Source organism: Pelobates fuscus, chromosome 1 (assembly GCF_036172605.1).
Source record: "Pelobates fuscus isolate aPelFus1 chromosome 1, aPelFus1.pri, whole genome shotgun sequence".
NCBI lineage: Eukaryota > Metazoa > Chordata > Amphibia > Anura > Pelobatidae > Pelobates > Pelobates fuscus.
This window is the reverse complement of record NC_086317.1, coordinates 129099991-129116038: the sequence shown is the minus strand read 5'-3', so window position 1 is coordinate 129116038 and position 16048 is coordinate 129099991. Positions and strand designations below refer to the sequence as shown.

The following is a 16048-nucleotide window of genomic DNA, read 5'->3' as shown; positions in this document are numbered from 1 at the left end:
ATTTTTGTTTGAATAAGTTGTTTTTAAGACAAGCATTATTGTTATGCTATAGGTATCAATGGGAAAAATGATGCTTATTTCCAACTTGTGGAACTGCCATGAATGCGACTCTGTGCCTATTTATGGTGTAAAAATTCCCTGGACCCTCCATTAAAAAAGCCTTGCAAATAAATGACGGTTGACTAACACAGACAGTAATGTGAGTTTACAAAGTTCTCTGAGGAACAGAGTTTTGTAGAAAAGTCGACGAAGATGGGATTCGAACTCATGCGTGCAGAGCACAATGGATTAGCTGTCCATCGCCTTAACCACTCGGCCACCTCGTCTGACAGTGACGCATGCATGCTGTTTGACGCAGTCGGTGAAGTGCACGGTGGCCGTATCTCTAATTTGTGTTATTTTTACAGTTACAGATTGGGGATGATAATAATGTGAATTTTGTTTGTGTTAGTTGTTTTTAAAGACAAGCCTTAGTGTTATGCACTACACATCGGGGGAAAAATGTGTACTTTTTTCCTGTCGATTTTGCCGTCAAGTGTCAGGGCAAATTTGTTCTCTTTGCCGAGGTGAGGAAAAGACATGGTGTGCTCTTGTTTTCTGGACTCATTCAAAATAATTTTGATTTGAGCTCTAATTTGCGTTATTTTTACAGTTACAGATTGGGGATGATAATAATGTGAATTTTTGTTTGTGTTAGTTGTTTTTAAGACAAGCCTTAGTGTTATGCAATACACATCGGGGGGGAAAATGTGTGCTTTTTTCCTGTCGATTTTGCCGTCAAGTGTCAGGGCAAATTGGTTCTCTTTGCCGAGGTGAGGAAAAGACATGGTGTGCTCTTGTTTTCTGGACTCAATCAAAATAATTTTGATTTGAGCTCTAATTTGCGTTTATTTTACAGTTACAGATTGGGGATGATAATAATGTGAATTTTTGTTTGAATAAGTTGTTTTTAAGACAAGCATTATTGTTATGCTATAGGTATCAATGGGAAAAATGGTGCTTATTTCCAACTTGTGGAACTGCCATGAATGCGACTCTGTGCCTATTTATGGTGTAAAAATTCCCTGGACCCTCCATTAAAATAGCCTTGCAAATAAATGACAGTTGACTAACACAGACAGTAACGTGAGTTTACAAAGTTCTCTGAGGAACAGAGTTTTGTAGAAAAGTCGACGAAGATGGGATTCGAACCCATGCATGCAGAGCACAATGGATTAGCAGTCCATCGCCTTAACCACTCGGCCACCTCGTCTTACAGTGGCGCACGCATGCTGTTAGACGCAGTCGGTGAAGTGCACGGTGGCCGTATCTCTAATTTGTGTTATTTTTACAGTTACAGATTGGGGATGATAATAATGTGAATTTTTGTTTGTGTTAGTTGTTTTTAAGACAAGCCTTAGTGTTATGCCTTACACATCGGGGGAAAAAATGTGTGCTTTTTTCCTGTCGATTTTGCCGTCAAGTGTCAGGGCAAATTGGTTCTCTTTGCCGAGGTGAGGAAAAGACATGGTGTGCTCGCTCTTGTTTTCTGGACTCAATCAAAATAATTTTGATTTGAGCTCTAATTTGCGTTATTTTTACAGTTACAGATTGGGGATGATAATAATGTGAATTTTTGTTTGTGTTAGTTGTTTTTAAGACAAGCCTTAGTGTTATGCACTACACATCGGGGGGAAAAATGTGTGCTTTTTTTCCTGTCGATTTTGCCGTCAAGTGTCAGGGCAAATTGGTTCTCTTTGCCGAGGTGAGGAAAAGACATGGTGTGCTCTTGTTTTCTGGACTCCATCAAAATAATTTTGATTTGAGCTCTAATTTGCGTTATTTTTACAGTTACAGATTGGGGATGATAATAATGTGAATTTTTGTTTGAATAAGTTGTTTTTAAGACAAGCATTATTGTTATGCTGTAGGTATCAATGGGAAAAATTGTGCTTATTTCCAACTTGTGGAACTGCCATGAATGCGACTCTGTGCCTATTTATGGTGTAAAAATTCCCTGGACCCTCCATTAAAATAGCCTTGCAAATAAATGACGGTTGACTAACACAGACAGTAACGTGAGTTTACAAAGTTCTCTGAGGAACAGAGTTTTGTAGAAAAGTCGACGAAGATGGGATTCGAACCCATGCGTGCAGAGCACAATGGATTAGCAGTCCATCGGCTTAACCACTCGGCCACCTCGTCTGACAGTGGCGCACGTATGCTGCTTGACGCAGTCGGTGAAGTGCACGGTGGCCGTATCTCTAATTTGTGTTATTTTTACAGTTACAGATTGGGGATGATAATAATGTGAATTTTTGTTTGTGTTAGTTGTTTTTAAGACAAGCCTTAGTGTTATGCACTACACATCGGGGGGAAAAATGTGTGCTTTTTTCCTGTCGATTTTGCCGTCAAGTGTCAGGGCAAATTGGTTCTCTTTGCCGAGGTGAGGAAAAGACATGGTGTGCTCTTGTTTTCTGGACTCAATCAAAATAATTTTGATTTGAGCTCTAATTTGCGTTATTTTTACAGTTACAGATTGGGGATGATAATAATGAATAAGTTGTTTTTAAGACAAGCATTATTGTTATGCTATAGGTATCAATGGTGCTTATTTCCAACTTGTGGAACTGCCATGAATGTGTCTCTGTGCCTATTTATGGTGTAACAATTCCCTGGACCCTCCATTAAAATAACCTTGCAAATAAATGACAGTTGACTAACACAGACAGTAACGCGAGTTTACAAAGTTCTCTGAGGAACAGAGTTTTGTAGAAAAGTCGACGAAGATGGGATTCTAACCCATGCATGCAGAGCACAATGGATTAGCAGTCCATCGCCTTAACCACTCGGCCACCTCGTCTAACAGTGGCGCATGCATGCTGCTAGACGCAGTCGGTGAAGTGCACGGTGGCCGTATTTCTAATTTGTGTTATTTTTACAGTTACAGATTGGGGATGATAATAATGTGAATTTTTGTTTGTGTTAGTTGTTTTTAAGACAAGCCTTAGTGTTATGCACTACACATCGGGGGAAAAAATGTGTGCTTTTTTCCTGTCGATTTTGCCGTCAAGTGTCAGGGCAAATTGGTTCTCTTTGCCGAGGTGAGGAAAAGACATGGTGTGCTCTTGTTTTCTGGACTCAATCAAAATAATTTTGATTTGAGCTCTAATTTGCGTTATTTTTACAGTTACAGATTGGGGATGATAATAATGTGAATTTTTGTTTGTGTTAGTTGTTTTTAAGACAAGCCTTAGTGTTATGCACTACACATCGGGGGGAAAAATGTGTGCTTTTTTCCTGTCGATTTTGCCGTCAAGTGTCAGGGCAAATTGGTTCTCTTTGCCGAGGTGAGGAAAAGACATGGTGTGCTCTTGTTTTCTGGACTCATTCAAAATTATTTTGATTTGAGCTCTGATTTGCGTTATTTTTACAGTTACAGATTGAGGATGATAATAATGTGAATTTTTGTTTGTGTTAGTTGTTTTTAAGACAAGCATTATTGTTATGCTATAGGTATCAATGGGAAAAATGGTGCTTATTTCAAACTTGTGGAACTGCCATGAATGCGACTCTGTGCCTATTTATGGTGTAAAATTCCCTGGACCCTCCATTAAAATAGCCTTGCAAATAAATGACAGTTACGTTAGTTTACAAAGTTCTCTGAGAAACAGAGTTTTGTATAAAAGTCGACGAAGATGGGATTCGAACCCATGCGTGCAGAGCACAATTGATTAGCAGTCCATCGCCTTAACCACTCAGCCACCTCATCTAACAGTGGCGCACACATGCTGTTAGACGCAGTCGGTGAAGTGCACGGTGGCCGTATTTCTAATTTGTGTTATTTTTACAGTTACAGATTGGGGATGATAATAATGTGAATTTTTGTTTGTGTTAGTTGTTTTTAAGACAAGCCTTAGTGTTATGCACTACACATCGGGGGAAAAAATGTGTGCTTTTTTCTTGTCGATTTTGCCGTCAAGTGTCAGGGCAAATTGGTTCTCTTTGCCGAGGTGAGGAAAAGACATGGTGTGCTCTTGTTTTCTGGACTCAATCAAAATAATTTTGATTTGAGCTCTAATTTGCATTATTTTTACAGTTACAGATTGGGGATGATAATAATGTGAATTTTTGTTTGTGTTAGTTGTTTTTAAGACAAGCCTTAGTGTTATGCACTACACATCGGGGGAAAAAATGTGTGCTTTTTTCCTGTCAATTTTGCCGTCAAGTGTCAGGGCAAATTGGTTCTCTTTGCCGAGGTGAGGAAAAGACATGGTGTGCTCTTGTTTTCTGGACTCAATCAAAATAATTTTGATTTGAGCTCTAATTTGCGTTATTTTTACAGATTGGGGATGATAATAATGTGAATTTTTGTTTGAATAAGTTGTTTTTAAGACAAGCATTATTGTTATGCTATAGGTATCAATGGGAAAAATGGTGCTTATTTCCAACTTGTGGAACTGCCATGAATGTGTCTCTGTGCCTATTTATGGTGTAACAATTCCCTGGACCCTCCATTAAAATAACCTTGCAAATAAATGACAGTTGACTAACACAGACAGTAACGTGAGTTTACAAAGTTCTCTGAGGAACAGAGTTTTGTAGAAAAGTCGACGAAGATGGGATTCTAACCCATGCATGCAGAGCACAATGGATTAGCAGTCCATCGCCTTAACCACTCGGCCACCTCGTCTAACAGTGGCGCATGCATGCTGTTAGACGCAGTCGGTGAAGTGCACGGTGGCCGTATTTCTAATTTGTGTTATTTTTACAGTTACAGATTGGGGATGATAATAATGTGAATTTTTGTTTGTGTTAGTTGTTTTTAAGACAAGCCTTAGTGTTATGCACTACACATCGGGGGAAAAAATGTGTGCTTTTTTCCTGTCGATTTTGCCGTCAAGTGTCAGGGCAAATTGGTTCTCTTTGCCGAGGTGAGGAAAAGACATGGTGTGCTCTTGTTTTCTGGACTCAATCAAAATAATTTTGATTTGAGCTCTAATTTGCGTTATTTTTACAGTTACAGATTGGGGATGATAATAATGTGAATTTTTGTTTGTGTTAGTTGTTTTTAAGACAAGCCTTAGTGTTATGCACTACACATCGGGGGGAAAAATGTGTGCTTTTTTCCTGTCGATTTTGCCGTCAAGTGTCAGGGCAAATTGGTTCTCTTTGCCGAGGTGAGGAAAAGACATGGTGTGCTCTTGTTTTCTGGACTCAATCAAAATAATTTTGATTTGAGCTCAAATTTGCGTTATTTTTACAGTTACAGATTGGGGATTATAATAATGTGAATTTTTGTTTGAATAAGTTGTTTTTAAGACAAGCATTATTGTTATGCTATAGGTATCAATGGGAAAAATGATGCTTATTTCCAACTTGTGGAACTGCCATGAATGCGACTCTGTGCCTATTTATGGTGTAAAAATTCCCTGGACCCTCCATTAAAAAAGCCTTGCAAATAAATGACGGTTGACTAACACAGACAGTAATGTGAGTTTACAAAGTTCTCTGAGTAACAGAGTTTTGTAGAAAAGTCGACGAAGATGGGATTCGAACTCATGCGTGCAGAGCACAATGGATTAGCTGTCCATCGCCTTAACCACTCGGCCACCTCGTCTGACAGTGATGCATGCATGCTGTTTGACGCAGTCGGTGAAGTGCACGGTGGCCGTATCTCTAATTTGTGTTATTTTTACAGTTACAGATTGGGGATGATAATAATGTGAATTTTGTTTGTGTTAGTTGTTTTTAAAGACAAGCCTTAGTGTTATGCACTACACATCGGGGGAAAAATGTGTGCTTTTTTCCTGTCGATTTTGCCGTCAAGTGTCAGGGCAAATTTGTTCTCTTTGCCGAGGTGAGGAAAAGACATGGTGTGCTCTTGTTTTCTGGACTCATTCAAAATAATTTTGATTTGAGCTCTAATTTGCGTTATTTTTACAGTTACAGATTGGGGATGATAATAATGTGAATTTTTGTTTGTGTTAGTTGTTTTTAAGACAAGCCTTAGTGTTATGCAATACACATCGGGGGGGAAAATGTGTGCTTTTTTCCTGTCGATTTTGCCGTCAAGTGTCAGGGCAAATTGGTTCTCTTTGCCGAGGTGAGGAAAAGACATGGTGTGCTCTTGTTTTCTGGACTCAATCAAAATAATTTTGATTTGAGCTCTAATTTGCGTTTATTTTACAGTTACAGATTGGGGATGATAATAATGTGAATTTTTGTTTGAATAAGTTGTTTTTAAGACAAGCATTATTGTTATGCTATAGGTATCAATGGGAAAAATGGTGCTTATTTCCAACTTGTGGAACTGCCATGAATGCGACTCTGTGCCTATTTATGGTGTAAAAATTCCCTGGACCCTCCATTAAAATAGCCTTGCAAATAAATGACAGTTGACTAACACAGACAGTAACGTGAGTTTACAAAGTTCTCTGAGGAACAGAGTTTTGTAGAAAAGTCGACGAAGATGGGATTCGAACCCATGCATGCAGAGCACAATGGATTAGCAGTCCATCGCCTTAACCACTCGGCCACCTCGTCTTACAGTGGCGCACGCATGCTGTTAGACGCAGTCGGTGAAGTGCACGGTGGCCGTATCTCTAATTTGTGTTATTTTTACAGTTACAGATTGGGGATGATAATAATGTGAATTTTTGTTTGTGTTAGTTGTTTTTAAGACAAGCCTTAGTGTTATGCCTTACACATCGGGGGAAAAAATGTGTGCTTTTTTCCTGTCGATTTTGCCGTCAAGTGTCAGGGCAAATTGGTTCTCTTTGCCGAGGTGAGGAAAAGACATGGTGTGCTCTTGTTTTCTGGACTCAATCAAAATAATTTTGATTTGAGCTCTAATTTGCGTTATTTTTACAGTTACAGATTGGGGATGATAATAATGTGAATTTTTGTTTGTGTTAGTTGTTTTTAAGACAAGCCTTAGTGTTATGCACTACACATCGGGGGGAAAAATGTGTGCTTTTTTCCTGTCGATTTTGCCGTCAAGTGTCAGGGCAAATTGGTTCTCTTTGCCGAGGTGAGGAAAAGACATGGTGTGCTCTTGTTTTCTGGACTCCATCAAAATAATTTTGATTTGAGCTCTAATTTGCGTTATTTTTACAGTTACAGATTGGGGATGATAATAATGTGAATTTTTGTTTGAATAAGTTGTTTTTAAGACAAGCATTATTGTTATGCTGTAGGTATCAATGGGAAAAATTGTGCTTATTTCCAACTTGTGGAACTGCCATGAATGCGACTCTGTGCCTATTTATGGTGTAAAAATTCCCTGGACCCTCCATTAAAATAGCCTTGCAAATAAATGACGGTTGACTAACACAGACAGTAACGTGAGTTTACAAAGTTCTCTGAGGAACAGAGTTTTGTAGAAAAGTCGACGAAGATGGGATTCGAACCCATGCGTGCAGAGCACAATGGATTAGCAGTCCATCGGCTTAACCACACGGCCACCTCGTCTGACAGTGGCGCACGCATGCTGCTTGACGCAGTCGGTGAAGTGCACGGTGGCCGTATCTCTAATTTGTGTTATTTTTACAGTTACAGATTGGGGATGATAATAATGTGAATTTTTGTTTGTGTTAGTTGTTTTTAAGACAAGCCTTAGTGTTATGCACTACACATCGGGGGGAAAAATGTGTGCTTTTTTCCTGTCGATTTTGCCGTCAAGTGTCAGGGCAAATTGGTTCTCTTTGCCGAGGTGAGGAAAAGACATGGTGTGCTCTTGTTTTCTGGACTCAATCAAAATAATTTTGATTTGAGCTCTAATTTGCGTTATTTTTACAGTTACAGATTGGGGATGATAATAATGAATAAGTTGTTTTTAAGACAAGCATTATTGTTATGCTATAGGTATCAATGGGAAAAATGGTGCTTATTTCCAACTTGTGGAACTGCCATGAATGTGTCTCTGTGCCTATTTATGGTGTAACAATTCCCTGGACCCTCCATTAAAATAACCTTGCAAATAAATGACAGTTGACTAACACAGACAGTAACGTGAGTTTACAAAGTTCTCTGAGGAACAGAGTTTTGTAGAAAAGTCGACGAAGATGGGATTCTAACCCATGCATGCAGAGCACAATAGATTAGCAGTCCATCGCCTTAACCACTCGGCCACCTCGTCTAACAGTGGCGCATGCATGCTGTTAGACGCAGTCGGTGAAGTGCACGGTGGCCGTATTTCTAATTTGTGTTATTTTTACAGTTACAGATTGGGGATGATAATAATGTGAATTTTTGTTTGTGTTAGTTGTTTTTAAGACAAGCCTTAGTGTTATGCACTACACATCGGGGGAAAAAATGTGTGCTTTTTTCCTGTCGATTTTGCCGTCAAGTGTCAGGGCAAATTGGTTCTCTTTGCCGAGGTGAGGAAAAGACATGGTGTGCTCTTGTTTTCTGGACTCAATCAAAATAATTTTGATTTGAGCTCTAATTTGCGTTATTTTTACAGTTACAGATTGGGGATGATAATAATGTGAATTTTTGTTTGTGTTAGTTGTTTTTAAGACAAGCCTTAGTGTTATGCACTACACATCGGGGGGAAAAATGTGTGCTTTTTTCCTGTCGATTTTGCCGTCAAGTGTCAGGGCAAATTGGTTCTCTTTGCCGAGGTGAGGAAAAGACATGGTGTGCTCTTGTTTTCTGGACTCAATCAAAATAATTTTGATTTGAGCTCTGATTTGCGTTATTTTTACAGTTACAGATTGAGGATGATAATAATGTGAATTTTTGTTTGAATAAGTTGTTTTTAAGACAAGCATTATTGTTATGCTATAGGTATCAATGGGAAAAATGGTGCTTATTTCAAACTTGTGGAACTGCCATGAATGCGACTCTGTGCCTATTTATGGTGTAAAATTCCCTGGACCCTCCATTAAAATAGCCTTGCAAATAAATGACAGTTACGTTAGTTTACAAAGTTCTCTGAGGAACAGAGTTTTGTATAAAAGTCGACGAAGATGGGATTCGAACCCATGCGTGCAGAGCACAATTGATTAGCAGTCCATCGCCTTAACCACTCAGCCACCTCGTCTAACAGTGGCGCACACATGCTGTTAGACGCAGTCGGTGAAGTGCACGGTGGCCGTATTTCTAATTTGTGTTATTTTTACAGTTACAGATTGGGGATGATAATAATGTGAATTTTTGTTTGTGTTAGTTGTTTTTAAGACAAGCCTTAGTGTTATGCACTACACATCGGGGGGGAAAAAATGTGTGCTTTTTTCTTGTCGATTTTGCCGTCAAGTGTCAGGGCAAATTGGTTCTCTTTGCCGAGGTGAGGAAAAGACATGGTGTGCTCTTGTTTTCTGGACTCAATCAAAATAATTTTGATTTGAGCTCTAATTTGCGTTATTTTTACAGTTACAGATTGGGGATGATAATAATGTGAATTTTTGTTTGTGTTAGTTGTTTTTAAGACAAGCCTTAGTGTTATGCACTACACATCGGGGGAAAAAATGTGTGCTTTTTTCCTGTCAATTTTGCCGTCAAGTGTCAGGGCAAATTGGTTCTCTTTGCCGAGGTGAGGAAAAGACATGGTGTGCTCTTGTTTTCTGGACTCAATCAAAATAATTTTGATTTGAGCTCTAATTTGCGTTATTTTTACAGATTGGGGATGATAATAATGTGAATTTTTGTTTGAATAAGTTGTTTTTAAGACAAGCATTATTGTTATGCTATAGGTATCAATGGGAAAAATGGTGCTTATTTCCAACTTGTGGAACTGCCATGAATGCGACTCTGTGCCTATTTATGGTGTAACAATTCCCTGGACCCTCCATTAAAATAGCCTTGCAAATAAATGACAGTTGACTAACACAGACAGTAACGTGAGTTTACAAAGTTCTCTGAGGAACAGAGTTTTGTAGAAAAGTCAACGAAGATGGGATTCAAACCCATGCGTGCAGAGCACAATGGATTAGCAGTCCATCGACTTAACCACTCGGCCACCTCGTCTGACAGTGGCGCACACATGCTGTTTGACGCAGTCGGTGAAGTGCACGGTGGCCGTATCTCTAATTTGTGTTATTTTTACAGTTACAGATTGGGGATGATAATAATGTGAATTTTTGTTTGTGTTAGTTGTTTTTAAGACAAGCCTTAGTGTTATGCACTACACACCGGGGGAAAAAATGTGTGCTTTTTTTCCTGTCGATTTTGCCGTCAAGTGTCAGGGCAAATTGGTTCTCTTTGCCGAGGTGAGGAAAAGACATGGTGTGCTCTTGTTTTCTGGACTCAATCAAAATAATTTTGATTTGAGCTCTAATTTGCGTTATTTTTACAGTTACAGATTGGGGATGATAATAATGAATAAGTTGTTTTTAAGACAAGCATTATTGTTATGCTATAGGTATCAATGGGAAAAATGGTGCTTATTTCCAACTTGTGGAACTGCCATGAATGTGTCTCTGTGCCTATTTATGGTGTAACAATTCCCTGAACCCTCTATTAAAATAACCTTGCAAATAAATGACAGTTGACTAACACAGACAGTAACGTGAGTTTACAAAGTTCTCTGAGGAACAGAGTTTTGTAGAAAAGTCGACGAAGATGGGATTCTAACCCATGCATGCAGAGCACAATGGATTAGCAGTCCATCGCCTTAACCACTCGGCCACCTCATCTAACAGTGGCGCACGCATGCTGTTAGACGCAGTCGGTGAAGTGCACGGTGGCCGTATTTCTAATTTGTGTTATTTTTACAGTTACAGATTGGGGATGATAATAATGTGAATTTTTGTTTGTGTTAGTTGTTTTTAAGACAAGCCTTAGTGTTATGCACTACACACCGGGGGAAAAAATGTGTGCTTTTTTCCTGTCGATTTTGCCGTCAAGTGTCAGGGCAAATTGGTTCTCTTTGCCGAGGTGAGGAAAAGACATGGTGTGCACTTGTTTTCTGGACTCAATCAAAATAATTTTGATTTGAGCTCTAATTTGCGTTATTTTTACAGTTACAGATTGGGGATGATAATAATGTGAATTTTTGTTTGTGTTAGTTGTTTTTAAGACAAGCCTTAGTGTTATGCACTACACATCGGGGGAAAAAATGTGTGCTTTTTTCCTGTCGATTTTGCCGTCAAGTGTCAGGGCAAATTGGTTCTCTTTGCCGAGGTGAGGAAAAGACATGGTGTGCTCTTGTTTTCTGGACTCAATCAAAATAATTTTGATTTGAGCTCTAATTTGCGTTATTTTTACAGTTACAGATTGGGGATGATAATAATGTGAATTTTTGTTTGTGTTAGTTGTTTTTTAATACAATGTGTTATGCACTACACATCGGGGGGGAAAATGTGTGCTTTTTTCCTGTCGATTTTGCCGTCAAGTGTCAGGGCAAATTGGTTCTCTTTGCCGAGGTGAGGAAAAGACATGGTGTGCTCTTGTTTTCTGGACTCAATCAAAATAATTTTGATTTGAGCTCTAATTTGCGTTATTTTTACAGATTGGGGATGATAATAATGTGAATTTTTGTTTGAATAAGTTGTTTTTAAGACAAGCATTATTGTTATGCTATAGGTATCAATGGGAAAAATGGTGCTTATTTCCAACTTGTGGAACTGCCATGAATGCGACTCTGTGCCTATTTATGGTGTAAAAATTCCCTGGACCCTCCATTAAAATATCCTTGCAAATAAATGACAATTGACTAACACAGACAGTAACATGAGTTTACAAAGTTCTCTGAGGAACAGAGTTGTGTAGTAATTTCGGCGAAGATGGGATTCGTACCCATGCGTGCAGAGCACAATGGATTAGCAGTCCATCGCCTTAACCACTCGGCCACCTCGTCTGACAGTGGTGCACGCAAGCTGTTAGACGCAGTCGGTGAAGTGCACGGTGGCCGTATCGACCAACTCAGCAAAAGGCTAATATTCAAATTTTACAAATCTAAAACTTGAAAGAAGAGCAGAAATTACAATGATCATTTTGAATGATTTTTATGGATCATTTCAATAAACTCCTAGAAATAAGAGTTGTAGTAAATGATACATTAACCAAGGATGTTGAAAACTTTGCTAAACTTGATGCACTCCAATGCTGGATATGTATACTTAGTTCTCCTTACCTACCATGGAATAAATGAATTCCCTGTCAATTTTGCCTACAAGTGTGTCTAGAATAGGTCTCCTATCATTTTCTCAATGAATCATAAATAATTGTGTTTTGCGTCCTGGTTTGTGTTAGTTCTTCGGTTACAGATTGGGGATGCTAATCATGGGAATTTTTGCTTGTGTTAATTGTTTTTAAGAAAAGCCTTAGTGTTATGCTGTGCATATCGGGTGCAGGGGGGAGGGTGCTTTTTCCCTGTTGATTTTGCTGTCAAGTGTCAGGGCAAAATGGTTCTCTTTGACGAGGTGAGGAAAAGACATGAGTGCGTCTCTTGGAATATGTAAGGTGTAAAAGTTATCTTTCCATTTTGCCTTCAAGTGTGAAAAGAAAAGGTGTGCTATTGTTTTCCGGATTTAATCTAAAGTATTTTGATTTGAGCTCTAATTTGTGTTATTTTTACAGTTACAGATTGGGGATGATGATAATGTGAATTTTTGTTTGTCTTAGTTGTTTTTAAGACAAGCCTTAGTGTTATGCACTACACATCGGGGGAAAAAATGTGTGCTTTTTTCCTGTCGATTTTGCCGTCAAGTGTCAGAGCAAATTGGTTCTCTTTGCCGAGGTGAGGAAAAGACATGGTGTGCTCTTGTTTTCTGGACTCAATCAAAATAATTTTGATATGAGCTCTAATTTGCGTTATTTTTACAGTTACAGATTGGGGATGATAATAATGTGAATTTTTGTTTGAATACGTTGTTTTTAAGACAAGCATTATTGTTATGCTATAGGTATCAATGGGAAAAATGGTGCTTATTTCCAACTTGTGGAACTGCCATGAATGCGACTCTGTGCCTATTTATGGTGTAAAAATTCCCTGCCCCTCCATTAAAATATCCTTGCAAATAAATGAAAGTTGACTAACACAGACAGTAACGTGAGTTTACAAAGTTCTCTGAGGAACAGGGTTTTGTAGAAAAATCAACGAAAATGGGATTCGAACCCATGCGTGCAGAGCACAATGGATTAGCAGTCCATATCCTTAACCACTCGGCCACCTCGTCAGACAGTGGCGCACGCATGCTGTTAGACGCAGTCGGTGAAGTGCACGGTGGCCTTATCGACCAACTCAGCAAAAGGCTAATATTCAAATTTTACAAATCTAAAACTTGAAAGAAGAGCAGAAATTACAATGGTCATTTTGAATGATTTTTATGGATCATATCAATAAACTCCTAGAAATAAGAGATGTAGTAAATGATACATTAACCAAGGATGTTGAAAACTTTGCTAAACTTGATGCACTCCAATGCTGGATATGTTTACTTAGTTCTCCTTACCTAGCATGGAATAAATGAATTCCCTGTCAATTTTGCCTACAAGTGTGTCTAGAATAGGTCTCCTATCATTTTCTCAATGAATCATAAATAAATGTGTTTTGCGTCCTGGTTTGTGTTAGTTCTTCGGTTACAGATTGGGGATGCTAATCATGGGAATTTTTGCTTGTGTTAATTGTTTTTAAGACAAGCCTTAGTGTTATGCTGTGCATATCGGGGGGCAGGGGGGAGGGTGCTTTTTCCCTGTTGATTTTGCTGTCAAGTGTCAGGGCAAAATGGTTCTCTTTGACGAGGTGAGGAAAAGACATGAGTGCGTCTCTTGGAATATGTAAGGTGTAAAAGTTCTCTTTCCATTTTGCCTTCAAGTGTGAAAAGAAAAGGTGTGCTATTGTTTTCCGGATTTAATCTAAAGTATTTTGATTTGAGCTCTAATTTGTGTTATTTTTACAGTTACAGATTGGGGATGATGATAATGTGAATTTTTGTTTGTCTTAGTTGTTTTTAAGACAAGCCTTAGTGTTATGCACTACACATCGGGGGGAAAAATGTGTGCTTTTTTCCTGTCGATTTTGCCGTCAAGTGTCAGAGCAAATTGGTTCTCTTTGCCGAGGTGAGGAAAAGACATGGTGTGCTCTTGTTTTCTGGACTCAATCAAAATAATTTTGATTTGAGCTCTAATTTGCGTTATTTTTACAGTTACAGATTGGGGATGATAATAATGTGAATTTTTGTTTGAATAAGTTGTTTTTAAGACAAGCATTATTGTTATGCTATAGGTATCAATGGGAAAAATGGTGCTTATTTCCAACTTGTGGAACTGCCATGAATGCGACTCTGTGCCTATTTATGGTGTAAAAATTCCCTGGACCCTCCATTAAAATAGCCTTGCAAATAAATGATAGTTGACTAACACAGACAGTAACGTGAGTTTACAAAGTAACGTGAGTTTAAAAAGTTCTCTGAGGAACAGAGTTTTTAAGAAAATTCGACGAAGATGGGATTTGAACCCATGCGTGCAGAGCACAATGGATTAGCAGTCCATCGCCTTAACCACTCGGCCACCTCGTCTGACAGTGGAGCACGCAAGCTGTTAGACGCAGTCGGTGAAGTGCACGGTGGCCTTATCGACCAACTCAGCAAAAGGCTAATATTCAAATTTTACAAATCTAAAACTTGAAAGAAGAGCAGAAATTACAATGATCATTTTGAATGATTTTTATGGATCATATCAATAAACTCCTAGAAATAAGAGATGTAGTAAATGATACATTAACCAAGGATGTTGAAAACTTAGCTAAACTTGATGCACTCCAATGCTGGATATGTATACTTAGTTCTCCTTACCTAGCATGGAATAAATGAATTCCCTGTCAATTTTGCCTACAAGTGTGTCTAGAATAGGTCTCCTATCATTTTCTCAATGAATCATAAATAATTGTGTTTTGCGTCCTGGTTTGTGTTAGTTCTTCGGTTACAGATTGGGGATGCTAATCATGGGAATTTTTGCTTGTGTTAGTTGTTTTTAAGACAAGCCTTAGTGTTATGCTGTGCATATCGGGGGGCAGGGGGGAGGGTGCTTTTTCCCTGTTGATTTTGCTGTCAAGTGTCAGGGCAAAATGGTTCTCTTTGACGAGGTGAGGAAAAGGCATGAGTGCGTCTCTTGGCATATGTAAGGTGTAAAAGTTCCCTTTCCATTTTGCCTTCAAGTGTGAAAAGAAAAGGTGTGCTATTGTTTTCCGGATTTAATCTAAAGTTTTTTGATTTGAGCTCTAATTTGTGTTATTTTTACAGTTACAGATTGGGGATGATGATAATGTGAATTTTTGTTTGTCTTAGTTGTTTTTAAGACAAGCCTTAGTGTTATGCTGTGCATATCGGGGGGCAGGGGGGAGGGTGCTTTTTCCCTACTGATTTTGCTGTCAAGTGTCAGGGCAAAATGGTTCTCTTTGACGAGGTGAGGAAAAGGAATGAGTGCGTCTCTTGGCATATGTAAGGTGTAAAAGTTCCCTTTCCATTTTGCCTTCAAGTGTGAAAAGAAAAGGTGTGCTATTGTTTTCCGGATTTAATCTAAAGAATTTTGATTTGAGCTCTAATTTGTGTTATTTTTACAGTTACAGATTGGGGATGATAATAATGTGAATTTTTGTTTGAATAAGTTGTTTTTAATACAAGCATTATTGTTATGCTATAGGTATCAATGGGAAAAATGGTGCTTATTTCCAACTTGTGGAACTGCCATGAATGCGACTCTGTGCCTATTTATGGTGTAAAAATTCCCTGGACCCTCCATTAAAATAGCCTTGCAAAGAAATGACAGTTGACTAACACAGACAGTAAAGTGAGTTTACAAATTTCGCTGAGGAACAGAGTTTTGAAGAAAAGTCGACGAAGATGTGTTTCGAACCCATGCAGTCCATCGCCTTAACCACTCGGCCACCTCATCTTAAAGTGGCGCACGCAAGCTGTTAGACGCAGTCGGTGAAGTGCACGGTGGCCGTATCGACCAACTCAGCAAACGGCTAATATTCAAATTTTACAAATCTAAAACTTGAAAGAAGAGCAGAAATTACAATGATCATTTTGAATGATTTTTATGGATCATATCAATAAACTCCTAGAAATAAGAGATGTAGTAAATGATACATTAACCAAGGATGTTGAAAACTTAGCTA

General features: G+C 38.6%; 1 non-coding gene across 1 annotated transcript; it reads right to left on the bottom strand.

Moving 5' to 3' along the window:
• Positions 1–14362: 14362 nt before the first annotated feature.
• Positions 14363–14444, bottom strand: TRNAS-GCU (transfer RNA serine (anticodon GCU)). The gene has a single exon. It is a non-coding gene; the product is annotated as a tRNA-Ser (tRNA).
• Between the last annotated feature and the right edge of the window lie 1604 nt (positions 14445–16048).